The sequence below is a fragment of the Tenrec ecaudatus genome, chromosome 1 (genome assembly GCF_050624435.1).
Source record: "Tenrec ecaudatus isolate mTenEca1 chromosome 1, mTenEca1.hap1, whole genome shotgun sequence".
In the NCBI taxonomy this organism is placed as follows: Eukaryota; Metazoa; Chordata; class Mammalia; order Afrosoricida; family Tenrecidae; genus Tenrec; species Tenrec ecaudatus.
In genome coordinates, this window is record NC_134530.1 from 181,252,780 (window position 1) to 181,265,671 (window position 12,892).

General features: G+C 42.3%; 1 long non-coding RNA gene across 1 annotated transcript; it reads right to left on the minus strand.

Annotated features, from left to right (window-relative positions):
- Positions 1-507: 507 nt before the first annotated feature.
- LOC142462564 (uncharacterized) lies at positions 508-12,630 on the minus strand. The gene is made up of 3 exons (XR_012787265.1): positions 12,524-12,630; positions 11,907-12,124; positions 508-2,423 (listed from the first exon to the last, which is right to left on the minus strand). It is a non-coding gene; the product is annotated as an uncharacterized LOC142462564 (long non-coding RNA).
- Positions 12,631-12,892: the final 262 nt, after the last annotated feature.

A 12,892-nucleotide genomic window follows, 5' to 3' on the forward strand; every position in this document is an offset into this window, starting at 1 on the left:
TCACAAATCAAGGAGTTGCTAATGCTTTGCTTTCTACAAAATGTAAGGAAACACTGTATAATGACTTCCAAAGAATAATTTTTAAATTATACTGAAAATATAAACAGTGTAACATACACCAATCCAACAATTTGTACCTGTACAACTCAGAGACATTGAGTATATTCAAATTGTGTGAATAAAGAATCACTGTTGATGAATTTCTATTGAGTGATACTGATATAAATCCTTTCCAGATACATCTACTTGTGAATAGGAATGAATTTTCACAGTAGTACCTACCAAACCAATTTAAAAGCAGAACTATCAATTCATACTAACAAAAGAAATATTCGTGCACAGATACTGAATGAACAAATTGAAAAAAGATAAACTAATTTCTCTTTTTTACTCTGTCGAATAGTTACCAACATAATATTTTCACAGTGTTTTTTTAACAATTATATAGTAATAATACAAAGAGAATGATAATTAAAGTTAAAATAGATTTTTTTGAAAACATAAATCATTTTATTGGGGGCTCTTACAGCTCTTAAAACAATCCATACATCAATTGTATCAAACACATTTGTACATGTGTTGCCATCATCATTTTCAAAACATTTTCTTTTTGCTTGAGCCCTTGGTATCAGCTCCTTTTTCCTTCCCTCCCCCACCCTTCCACCCTCATGACTCCCAGATAAAAATCATTATATCTTACACTGTCCCCTGTTTCCCTTCACCCACGATTCTGTTGTTTGTCCCTCTGGGGTTTATACATCTATCATTACAGACAGTTCCCCATTTCACCCCTTCTATCACCACCTTCCCCCTATCCTCATGGTATCACTATTCCCATTACTGTTCTTGAGGGGTTTATCTGTCCTGGATTCTGTGTGTTGAAAACTCTCATCTGTACCCATGTACATGTTCCAGTCTAGCTGAATTTGTAAGGCAGACTGGGGCCATGATAGTAGAGGGGTTGAGGGGACAGGAATCATTAAAGAATTAGAGGAGTGCTGTGTGTTCCGTCGGTGCTATGATGCACTCTGGCTAACTCCTTTCTTCCTCGTGATCCTTCTGTGAGGGAATGTCCACCTGTCTACAGATGGACTTTGGGTCTTCGACTCCCATCATTTGCATTGATATATTTACTCGTTTGAGGTCCTCTGATGTCTGATACCTGATCCTGTCAAAACCTCATAATCACACATTCTGGTCTGCTTCTTCCATGTGGGCTTGTTGCTTCCCTGCTAGCTGGCTCCTTGCTTAACTTCAAACCTTTAAGATCCCAGACACTATATATCTTAATAGCTGGGCACCATCAGCTTTCTTTACCACATTTTCTTATGCACCCATTTTGACTTCAGTGATCATGTTGGGAAAGTGAGCATCACAGAATGCCAAGTTATTGTAAAGTGTCCTTGTGTTGAGGGAGTACTTGAGTAGAGGCCCAATGTCATCTCCTGCCTTAATATTTAATACTTAACATATGTACATAGATCTATTCCCTGTTCATATTATATATTAATATATTTATATATGTGCATGCCTGTATTTATACCTCTTTAAATGTCTCTTGCCTCCTAATGCTTTCCTCTATTTTGTCTTACTTTCCTCCTGTCCCACTATCATGTTCTACCTTCATTTGGTTCTCAGGACTTTCTCTTGGCTACATTGCAGTTGATCAGATCCCACCAGGCATTCTATGCCCTTCTCACCATCTATTTTAGATCTCTTGTTGTTCCCTTGTCCCTTTCTTCCACCTCCTCCTCTCCCATGCCCCTCCTGGAACTGTTGACTCATTATTTTCTCCTAGAGATTGTTTGTCCTGCCTATCTTATATGGATAGACATGAGGAAAAAGAAAAACAAAAGAAAAGTCTATAAATAATTCCTGGTCTGTCTGCTGACCCTTATGAATGTGTTCTGATCAGGTCTCATGAAGTGCCAAGCCCTGCCCAATTCTGAAATCTATTTTTTGGTGGTGGGGGAGGGGAGGGGATCAGCCTGGCACAATTCCTGTACTGTGTCTCCAGTGCTATTCCCATAGCGCTATGGGTCAGTGAGGGGGTATCATGTCTCATGGTCTGTGGACAGACAAAGCCCTACTGTCCTCTCTGCGCATTGGCTGCTCAGAAGGTTCTCTCTCTCTCTCTCTCTTTCTCTCTCCCTCTCCCTCTCCCTCTCCCTCTCCCTCTCCCTCTCTTTCTCTCTCTACTTTTCTTTTTAGTTTGCTCCTGTGTGGTCTGGGCAGACCTGCCACTCTCCCCAGGTTGCATCTTCAGTGCTGTCCTCTGTAGTGAATTCTTCTGGGGAGGGGATCTACACAGCTGGGACTGACACCGGCCCTGCAGATCTTTCTGTTAGTGTGCTGTTTTATGCCAGTGTGTTGCCCTCAAGACAAGGTGCTCCAAGTTGAGGTCTGGTCCCATTGTCACTTTCCTGTGGAGACATGAAAGAGTGTGAGTTAGTGCCCTGTTCCCTCAACATCTAGAATTATGTGGATAATTAGCAAAATGTATTAAGCTATAAAATTGTTTTACATTTGGATAAAATATGTAGGGGCTATAAAAAAATTTTATTTCAAATGAAATAATATAAAATTTTATTTGTTAAAGAGAGATTTGCTTGTGTATTTTTAAAATATTAAATCACTATATTTAAATTCAAATCAATGTATTAAAAACAATGACTTGGTTTTATATTAAGGTCTTATTTGGATGCAATAAACCTAAACATTGATACAGACACAGTTGAATTAATTTTAATTCTTGCACACTATCATCATGAGACACAAAGTAGTTCTCTCACCTAAGGTGTTTCTTTTTGTATTGAGGGAGCCTTGATAGTTGACTGCATTACTGATTGGACTGCTAACCACGACATTCGCAGTTTGAATTCGCTGCTGGCCCACAGAATAGTGAAGGGCCTTTCTACTCTAATTCCTAGGTCACGATGCATGTTTAATTTAGAAGGCACTGCCATGCTATCCTCCGGAAGGCCTGCTCCAAGTTAGCTGCATTCCCTACATATAACTTAAATTCTAGCAAGCTGGTAGTGTTATCCTGTGGTTTTAATCTTGTTCATCTTTATATCTCGTCTTTTTTTGTTCAAATATTTTGCTCTATTCTTAATTAGGCTCTTTGCCTTTTTAGTGACTTGATAAAGATTCTTATATATTCTTATACATGGAACTTTATTGGAAAAATTGTTTTAAATTTTTTCCCAAGCCTCTGGCTTACCTTTTTGTTTTATTAGTTATGTTTTTTGAAGAGTAAAAGTTAATAAACTTGATTAATTACATTATTTTGCCTATAACTTGTGTCTCCCATGTTCTGTCTAAAAAAAAAAAAAACCCTTTCCTAACCCAAAGTTGCAAAAATTTCTCTTGCCCCCACCCCCTCAACAAGTTTAATAGTTTCAGCTCTTACATTCAGATCTGTGGTCTAATTTAAGTTCATTTTAATTTATGGGATGAGGTAAAATTCAAGATTTGTCTACTCAATTAAAAATTTTTTCTAGTACCATTTTACTACTATTACTCCATTGAGTTCCTTTAGCAACGATGTTAAAAATCCTTAGAACTTATAAATGTGGGTCAATCTCTGGGCACTGTGTCCTTCCTAGGAGCTCTTGTGGAACAGTGGGCTATGTGTTGTGCTGCAAACCACAAAATCATCCATTTAAAGCCACCCGCTTATCCCATGGGAGATAGATGAAGCTGTCTGTCTATTTATGGAAAAGAGAAACTCATATGTATATAAGACAGAGTTTTATATAAAGGGTAAGAATACATTCAGAAAGCATCCCAACCCCATCCAGTCCAAGCCCTTAAGTCCGACTTAGCCCATATGAGCGATACTGATCTACAAAGTCCTCCTCAAACTCACAAAACATGCACAATGACGCTGACTGCAGGAGGATGATAGGCCAGTGGGTGGAAAGTCTTTGAATGCAATGGAGACCTCAGCACTGGCAGGGGTCTCCACGTGGCTGCTCCAGCACCCAGGGCTCCATCCTTCTCCTCGGGGATGTCCCTCAGTTGTCTATAGCACGTCACTGAGAGCTGGACAGAAATGAGGTCAAACGTGTCCAATTAGGGACATAGTACCAGATGTATTCTCCCATTGTGTCTTATATAAATATTGTTAAACATGTTTCCTATTGACAGGTTTCCCCACCTGATCTTCCCAGCTTACCCATCAACAGAAGTGCAATCCATTTCTCCCAGAAGATGTCCATGCCTCACCCTTTACCCCACACACCCTCTCCACCTTCCGGCACTTCAATTTCCAGTGTTTACTGATCACTTTTCTAGGAGTGGCTGGGGGAATCTCCACGACCTCAGAACGATGCTGTGAGGCAGCAAGTGATTCGTCTTCTTCTCCCCACATGAGAAAGTGACCCTATCGAGCCGAGGTCCCCTCTGTGGAAGCTGAGATCAGAAGTCTGCTTTGTCTTGGTGTTTGTCCTTATCGTGGTGGACTCGTACAATATTTGTCCTTTTGTGATTTACTGTCACACAGAAAGACTATCCTGTGTGTAATTAACTTTTATGCAGCACTAGAACATTACATTACTAAGAATGATTGACAATGAAAGTGTTATGAGGCCCTAACTACTGCTGCCCAGATAGATCCTACAGTGGTGGGCATAGAAGCATTGGATTAGGCCTTCTACAGGTGCTAAGAATTCCATAGATGTTTATGGCTTAGGAAAAATTTCCATAGGTAATCTTTGAAATGAAATATGGAGGCATGGTGGCTCTAGAGAAATCAAAGAGTTGTGCCATTCCAAAGGCTTATTAAAAAGTTAAAGAGCCCCGGTTATGTAATGGGTTACACATTAGGCAGCCAAACAAAAGATCAGCAATTCGAAACCAGCCGTTCCACGTGAGAAAGAGGAGGCTTTCTTCCCCTCCCCCCAACAACTTTATTGGCATAAAATTCACACATCATACAATTCTATAGCTCAATCACATGAAGAAGAGTTGTACAGTCATCACCACAATCAGTTTTAGCACATTTTCTTCATGCTTGCACTCACTGTTAATAGCTCCCCGTTTTCTCCCAACTTCCCTTGCCATTTTCCTTAAGGAACCATCAATCCAGTTACTGTTTACTCATCCTATATTTCATACATAGGAAAACATTAAAAATAAACAGAAAAACATTAGACCTGATCGGAAAGTATTCATACGGGTCAGACAGGCCTGGAACTATTTATAGGACTTTTTTCCTTCTTCTCTTTTTTCTCCTCCCTTTTTCTCTGTCTATCTAGATGAAAAAGGTAGAATAAACAATCCCGAGGAGAAAACAATGATTCCAGTGAGACATGGAAGAGGAGGAGGCAGGGAAAAAGGAGGAGGGAGCCAACAAAATCTGGGACAAGGAAACAAGAGATGTAAAATCGATGAAGTGTAGGGCGTAGACTGCCTGGTGGGGTTTGATCAAGTGCAATGTAGTTGAGAGGAATTACACAGAGCCAAATGAAGGTCAAACATAATAGTGTGATAGGCAGAAAGTAAAAGGAAATACAGGAAAGAATAAGAAGGCAAAAAACCATTTATAGAGGTATAAATATAGGTATATCTATATGTAAATATATTACTATATGATGATAGGGATAAATATCTTCACATATATTTATATGTTAAATATTAAGGTATCATAAAGACATGAGGCCTCTACTTAAGCTCTCCCTCAACACCAGAACTCTTTTTCCTAATAACCTGGCATTCTGTAATGCTCACCCACCCACCCGGCATGATCGCAGAAGACAAAATGGGTGCAATATGGAGTGAAGAAGCTGACGGTGCCTGGCTATTAGATGATACAGAGTCTGGGGTCTTAAAGGCTTGAAGTTAAACAAGCAGCCAGCCATCTAACATGAAGCAACAAAGCCCTCATGGAAGAAGCACATCAGTCTGTGTGACCATGAGGTGCTGATAGGATCAGGTATCAGAAGAGCCAAAATGGACAATCATATTGATGCAAACAAGAAAGGTGAGAGAGGAGACCCAAAGTCCATCTGTAGACAACTGGACATCCCCCAAAGAAGGGTCACAAAGAAGGAATGAGTCAGCAAGGGTGCATGCAGGACAGCACTGACAAAGCACACATTTCTCTAGTTCTTTAATGCTTCCTCCCCCATTATTATGACCCAGCTCTACCTTACACATCAGGCTAGACCAGAGCATGTACACTGGTCCAGATCATAGCCCTCAACAAGATAAGAGCACTCAACAAATGGAATCCAGGAAAGATAAACCCCTGAGGAACAGTAATGGGAGTAGTGAACCATGAGGGTAGGGAGAAGGTGTGGGGGGGGGCGTAAAGGGGGAGGATGATCGACTTATAACCCCCACCCCCCAGGGAACAAACAACAGAAATGTGGGTGAAGGGAGACAGCAGATGGTGTGAGATATGAAAGTAACAATAATTTATCATTTATCAGGGGTTCACAGGGAGCGATGGTGGGGGAAGGAGAGAAAAAGAAGAGTTTATACCAAGGACCCAAGTAGAAAGAAAATCCCTTGAAAATGATGATGACAACATATGCACAAATGTGATTGATACAACTGATGTATGGACTGTTATAAGAGCTGTCAAATGGGTTGCCATACAGGCAATTGGGTGGGGAAGAAACCAAATCCAAGGATATGCATATCATTCCAACAGAAAGAAAGGGAAAGGGGGTGGGTAAAGGGGGGAAAGAGGAAGATGATCACAGGGGAGTGGGGGGAGCAGCGCACTAATTCACTCAGGGGGAGGTTATTGTTTATGTCTCCACAGAAATGCCAAACCTTGAGGGCAATATAACCACATGGAGCAACTCATGAACAGAGGTCTACAGGGCTGGCCCCAATTACAGCCAAACTGACCCTCCCCCCTAGAAGTATGTGGCATGTGGTTCAGCTGGCAAGGCTCACTTCCTGCAAGACATTCCCAAGGAGAAGCCACATGTACCTTCCCCAGTGCAGCCCTGCATTCTGGAGCACCCATGTGGAGACCCTGTCAATGCTGAGATGCTTACACATTCAACGACTCAGCTTTCCTCCTGCCGTCGGCATCACTGCATGTGCTTTGTGAGATGGAGGGGGACTTTGTTGATTGGTGTCGGACAGATGGGCTAATGTTGGACTTGTGGGCTTGGGCAGCACTGGGATGGGATATTTTGTTGATGTGCACTGACCCTTTATAAAAAAAAAGTCTCTCTCTTATACATATGAGAGAATACTAGTACAAAGAGGAAAGAGAGAGAGCAAGGGACTAGACCCCATACTGGCACACCAAGCCCTGAGGATGGCGTCTCTGCATGGAGCTGCTTAAGCACAGCGAGGACTGTAGGGCCAACAACAACCAAAGACATGATGTCCCCTCGCTGGAGCATACCAAGAGTCCCTTGCGGTGAGTGAATCCGATCTAACCCTCCACCTACCTCTACAGTAGAACAAACAAAGGGAAATATAACAGAGCAGCAATGGGAGCAAAGTCAAGCCACAAAGGCCCCTGAGGAACCCCCAAAATAGACTTCAGGCTAGGAGGGACAGTTCCTGGAATTCCCCCAAGACCAGTGGGCGATAGTCATAAAGGTCAGCGGACAGACCTGGGGTTATGTATGCTTTCTCATTTGGGGTTTATTTGCTAGGTGTTTTTTTCTCTTTTATTTAATCTTTTGTTTTCTTTTGTTTTTTTTCTCTGTTATTGTTGTTTTGCCTACCTATATAAGATAGGCATGGGAAGCAAGCCCAAGGAGAAAGAAATGGGGCCTACGGTTTCTGGAGAGACTTGGGGGGAAGAAAAGGTGGGGCAAAGAAGCGATGATCAAACAGTATCATAGACAGGGGAACAACTAGGGAATTAAAAGCAACACTGAGGAGAACATAGAGGTCCCATTGGTGTTAGAGCAACAGCAGTCTAGCTGACAGGAATTACTAAGAGTCAGAGAAGAATAAGCATGATGGTGGGGCAGGAGGAAGGTACACGGAAAGATCTAGAAAGCAAATCGATGGATAGAGGTATAAACATAGGTAAACATATTAATTGATAAAAATAGAGACATTGGCCTATGTACATATATTTGTATGGAATAAGTGAGGAAGTGGACAGAATTGGGGCCTCTGCTTAAGTCCTCCCTCAACGCAAGAACACTTTGTTCTAACAACCTGGCATTCTGTGATGCTCACCCTCGCAACACAGTCACTGAAGACAAATGGGTACCCAAAAAAATGTGGTGAAGAAAGCTGAGGGTGCCCGGCTATCAAAAAGATATAGAGTCTGGGGTCTTAAAGGCTTAAAGGTAAACAAGCAGCCATCTAACTGAGAAGCAACAAGCCCATATGGAAGAAGCACACCAGCCTGTGTGATCATGAGGTGTCAACAGAATCAGGTATTGGGCATCAAGCATCAGAAGACCCAAAACTATATATATATATATATAATTTGAGAATGAGGTAGGTTGGAGTAGAGACCCAAAAACCATCTGCAGACAATGGGACATCCTCTCACAGAAGGGTCACAAGGAAGGAATGAGTCAACCAGAACACAGCATAGCACCGATGAAACACACAATATTCCTCTAGTTCTTTGAGGCCTCCTCAGCTCCCCACTATCATAATCCGAGTCCTACCTTTCAGTTCTAGCTAGACCAGAGTATAGAAACTGGTACAGATAAAATCCCTCAATACATGGAATCCAGGACAGATAAACCCCTGAGGAAGAGTAATGGGAGTAACGATCCCATGAGGATAGAGGGAAGGTGGGAGGAAAGTGGAGATAGGGGGAACTGATCACAATGATCAACATATAAACCCCATCCCCCCCAGGAGGGATGAACAACAGAAATGTGGGTGAAGGGTTATAGCAGATGGTATAAGATATGAAAATTATAATTTATCAAGAGGTCATGAGGGGAGGGAAGAGGAACTGATACCAAGGGCTCAAATAGAAAGTTAATGTTTAGAAAACTATGATGTCAACACATGTACAAACGTGCTTGTTACAATTGATGTATGGGTTGTTATAAGAGCTGTAAGAGACCGCAATAAAATTATTTTTAAAAGAGAAATGGAAAAACCATGACAATAAAAAACTAACAATAACAAAGTAAAACCTATTTTTAAAACCTTAATTGAAAAGAAAGCAGAAAATATTAATAACTAGAACAAATGTTAATGGGTCATAAGGAAGATCAAATGATAGGGCACTAAATTCTAACCATCTTCAACAATCCTCTTTCCAACACATTCTACATGCTATCAACACTGTTCACATCCTCAGTCCGTGGTCAGAGGACATTCTCCAGGTGCTTAATCCATACATCTTTCCTCTTCGCTTTTTTTTAAACAGAAACAACTTTAAAATGGATCAAAGGGGCAATCAAATATCATATTTTGACTTAGCTATGCTTGCCATAATCGACTATAGAGTGTTCTCTGTCTGATAACTAGGGCTGGTGACATCCCAACCATGATAGGAGAGAGTCGCTGGAGGCTTAACCCTTGGTCCTCCTCCATTGTCGAATGGTCCCAGTGAAGACATACAACATGACGTGTCGTGTTGGTGTTGTTAGGTGCTGCAAGTTGGTTCAGTCGCACAGCAGCCCTGTGCACAGCAGAACGAAACACGGGTCACGATCGTCCCCATGCTTAAGCCCGCTGTTGCAGCCACTGTGTCAATCAGCTCATGAAAGGCCTTCCGCTTTCCCCCGCCTCTCGGCTTTACCCAGCATGATGTCCTTCTCCAGGAACTGGTCTCTCCTGACCACACGCCCAAAGTTTATAACACGAGCTCTCCCCACCCTTGCCTCTACAGAGCTCTCTGGCCGTAATTCTTCAAATGCACATGCTTAGAAGGAAACTGAAAATACCACGGCTTGGGTTAGACACACCTTGGTGCTCCAAGTCACAACCTTACTTGCAAACACTCTGGAGAGTTCGTGTGGAGCAGATTTACCTGGCTGAATGAGAGCGGCTAGGGGACACCCTTGTCTAGTTCCTGTTCTCAGAGGGCTTTTTTTTCTTTCTGTATTCCCCCCATTGAGGGTGATGTTGGCTGTTGGATTTAAGTAGATGACCTTTATAAGGTTGAGGAATTTCTCTTGTGTGTGTTAAATCTGTTCTTGAGATGTTCTGGAAATTCGGGTGGGAATGACTCTAGGCCATACGTTGGCTCCTATGGACTTGTTTTAATTTTCTTCAGCTTCCTTATGAACTTACAGGGAACACGTGATCGTCTGCTGCACAGTCCATCCCTGGCCTCATGTGTTAGCAGATGATATTGAGCTTCTCCAGCGTCTGTTCCCACAGATGCAGTCAACTTGATTTTTGTGTATTCCATCAGAGAAAGTCCATGTATACCTGTCTTTTGTGTAGTTGAAAAAGGGTATTTGCAGTGAAGAAGTTGTTGGTCTTGTGAAATTCTATTATGTGATCTTTGGTTTTGTTTCGATCACCAAGGCCATATTTTCTAACGACTCTTCCTTCCTCTTTGTTTACAGCTTTTGCATCAAAGTTGCCAATAAAAATAAAGACATCCTGACTGCGTGTTTGATCATGCAGACTGAAGATAATTTCTGTTTCACTCGCTTTAGTGGATAGTGCATATATTTGAATGCCAGCTGGATTGACCGGACTTCTTTCTAGTCTGATAGTAATGCTCCTATCACAGACAGCATTGTACTTTAGCATGGATCTTGAACTGTCCAAGTTGACGATGAATGTGACACCATTCCTCTTGATTCTGGCATTCCCAGCCTAATAAGCCATATGAATTTTTATTCAAAATGGTCAGTACCGGTGCATTTTTACTCACTAATACCATTGCATTTTTTATGATTTCCAACTTTTTTAGATTTCTCCTTTGTATCCTTCAAGTTCTATGCATGAATACATGTTTGCAGCTGTTTCTCCTCATTCTGATTTGTGCCCCATCAGCAACTGGAAGTCCCAGAGGCTTTACTCCTGAAGGCTTGGCTCCATCCATGTCATTGTGGACTCTGCTGTGAGAAGGTAGCACTTCAAGTCATGTTTTTGAGTGCCTTCTAAGGGGCTTATCTTCTGTCCCTGTCTCATAATATTCTGCTGATATTCATGAGGTTTATATTATCTGATAATGTCTTGAAAGTCATCCTTAAGATTTTCAGTGGCTAATTCCTCTGGTGTGGGTAGCCTATTCCTTCTCTGTGATTTGTTATTAGCCTGGAAGCTCCACTTTAGGTGACGCTGCTGATTTTTGAAAAGACCAGTGACATAGCTTCCAGGATCACAGCAACTCAAGTCACCACAGTGTGAATACTCTACAAGACAAGGGGGCGGGGAGGGGACACTATCAGCAAATAAAGAGTTGCCTCCCTCAGACTTACTTTCTGGCTTCACTTGTGCTAGAAAATGCCACAATCAAATCCATGCCCTCTCCCCTCAGGAAAGTCAATACTGACCACTAACAGGAATCATTATGACATAAATGAATTTTTTTTAAGTACTACATCACACAATTACACACGCCCATTTTTTCTGTGAGAGGAAGAACCCAATAAAATCATTCTCCTATTGACATCATTGTGCACTCTACACAGTTCCAGAACCTAAAAATGTCCCAGCTGACAGTGAAGGAAACCCTCAATAAACAGAGCTGTTCGATCCGATCCTTTAAATTTCCTTGTCCATGAATACCTGTGCCAGCTCGTCCAAGACACTCGGTGACTCATACCCACCCTGTTCTCTCCACACAGAATGACAACAATTCCCGGTGGGCCCAACACAGCCTTTTGCTTCACATTCTGGACTTCAGTAAGGAGAGTGTTTGTGTGGGGAGAGCCTCAAGGGAAAAGAGAAACAAAAATAGAAGCAAAACTGTCTCTGTATGAAATAAGGTCACTGAGCAACTACAGGCTAATTCTTGCTGAAACACAAATTGGAATTACCTTCCCCATTCTCATGGAGTGAGTCCTTGAAAGCGAGTCCTTGAAACCTTCTCCAAGGATAATATCTCCATGGCGGTGGGGAAGGTTCTGGAAACTATCAGCACTTGACAGACAGATGCTATAGCTAGCATTCAGTTCAGCCCAGATCAGAAAACCCAGCCTCCATTTCGCAAGCTTTGATGGAACACCAGCTCTAGGTCAGACGTGGTGACAGGCACCTGCGACGGGAAAAGAAAACAACGCTTTTTTTTTTTTTGCAAGAAGCCCGGTTTCACATGTCAGCTTCCAAGACAGATCATTCCCAGTGGCAAACATTGAGGAGATTGGAGGTCATTTCAGGAAAAGGGAAACAGGGAAGGCTGAGATGAGGGCTCCAGACTTGGCACATCCCCCCCCCCCCCAAACACCAAATTCCACACCACAGATATGAACACAGAGGAACAACCACCCCAGTTTCTCCCCCGGGACCTGGGAGAGAAGCAGCTATCTACCACTTCCTCTTCTGGTGGAGACTGGGTAGGCCCTCCCACTCCTCGCTTTGCCAAAGAGCTGCCCTCCTTACTGTAGCTGACTCAGACAGCAAAACAAAGCACTCCCAGATCCAGTGCTACACTTACTATTGTTTGTATGTCTGAGCCCATTGTGACAGCCACTGTGTTGATCCATCTCATCGGCAGACTTCCTCCTTTTGCAAACCTTCTCCTCTACAGAGTATGGGGTTGTTTGCCAGGGGCTAGCACGCCTTGCTGAGACATCTAAAGTATGTAAGATGACGTCACCACCCTGGCTGCACTTCTTCCAAGACCGATTTGTTCATTCTTCAGGAAGTCCACGACATATGCAATATTCTTTGCTAACGCAATAATTCCCATGCAAAATGTCTTCTTTGGTGTTCCTTATGCATTGTCCGCCTTTTACATGCATATAAGGTTAAAAAATACTGTGTGTTGGGTTAACTGCACCTTAGTGTTTGGAGGGCTATAAGC